Here is a 1,588-nt window from a genome sequence, read left to right on the forward strand (position 1 = left end):
AACTAAACAGACTGTGAGGTTAAGTGGCTTCCTCAATCAGCATCTGACCTGGGACAGAAAGCCAGAGCCTTGGCTCTCTTGATGGTTTGAGTCTGAAAAACGATTCCCATTGCAGCTTGTTGTGATTAACTTCTGTGGAGTCTCGCTAGCAAGGAGGACATTGGCTAGTCTGATGCAAAGCAACATGAATTAAAGCTTAAAATTCCTTTTAGAAGTTTCTTACATGAACCAGAAATCTGGGCTCCCTTGCAACTATGAGCATTGCCTTCCCCTCCTGGGTGAGTCACTCCTGGGCCCACAGGTGTCTGGCCCCTGCAGCCAGAAGAGTCCTTCCCCAAAACTCACAGCACCACACTGGCCTTCATGAGGCTACAAAGTACATGGAGGTTTACAAAGGAAACGGGACATCTGATGCCCACAAGCCATTGCAACCTTGAGGTTTCTAAACTGTGGTAAGAAACACACAACATTTTTTCACTTTAATCATAGCAAACTGAGGCATATTTGCTCTGCATATCTTTGAGCCGTGACTATTTTTTTCTAGTTAATGTTGGGCCTTGCACTTTGAGCCCATCTGCGAGTCCTGGAGTGTTTTAAATCTCCAGGAAAGTTTCGGGTTTACACTCAGAGCAATACCTGCCATTGAGGATTCCTCCCCAGGAGGCGGCAGCGTGTCAGCATGGCCGAAGAGTTTGTGAGCTGCAGAATCCAGCCCAGGAAGGTGGTTGTGTTCATCAAGCCCTCCTGCCCCTACTGCAGGAGGACGGACCCAAGAGCTCCTCAGCCAATTGCCCTTCAAACAAGGGCTTTTGGAATTTGTCGATATCACAGCCACCAGTGACACTGGCAAGATTCAAGATTATTTGGAATAGCTCACAGGAGCCAGAACAGTACCTTGGGTCTTTATCGGTAAAGACTGCATCGGCGGATGCACGGACTTAGTGGAAATGCATCAGAGTGGGGAGCTGCTGAGGTGGCTAAAACAGATTGGAGCTCTGCAGTAATTACAGGGCAGACCCCAGGATGATGTTCCCCTTGAGAACTGGATGGCATTTCAAATGAGGACCACACTTCCTGGTGGATGGATCTGGGGCTAACAGCCACAGCAACTGTTTACTTAAAATTCTGAAATGTGTTCACACAAAAAAAGGGGGGGGGGAGGGTGGATTTTTTGGGAAAAACAGCTTTTCCTTCTTTTGACTCAGTATTAAATGCAGACCAACTTGCCCCAAACCACAGATCTGAGAAGGCTGATAGACATCTTGGGTTTCTTCTCCATTGGCACTTTGGGTTCCAAAAGATCATGACTGTAAGAGCTGCCATGGGAAGGCAACTGAGCGGCCACTTTGCTGTGGAGAGCTGCGAGCACTGACAACCCCCACCTGCAAACCTGGAATGACCCGCGCCATTTGAAAAGCACCAGCGGCCATTTTATTGCAGGTCAGATAATAGTTCCAGGCACCGCCAGGGACCCACGACCCCCACTCTCCAATCTGGACTGTCTCAAACTGGAATGCCTCACCATGGAATTCCAGCATCCCCCTCCCCACCGAAGTGGACAGCCAGTTGAATCCTGCCACCGTCCTAT

General features: G+C 49.1%; 1 pseudogene; it reads left to right on the forward strand.

Moving 5' to 3' along the window:
• The first annotated feature begins 679 nt into the window (after positions 1-679).
• LOC115286594 lies at positions 680-1,004 on the forward strand (annotated as a pseudogene).
• Positions 1,005-1,588: the final 584 nt, after the last annotated feature.

This window comes from Suricata suricatta, chromosome 3 (assembly GCF_006229205.1).
Source record: "Suricata suricatta isolate VVHF042 chromosome 3, meerkat_22Aug2017_6uvM2_HiC, whole genome shotgun sequence".
In the NCBI taxonomy this organism is placed as follows: domain Eukaryota; kingdom Metazoa; phylum Chordata; class Mammalia; order Carnivora; family Herpestidae; genus Suricata; species Suricata suricatta.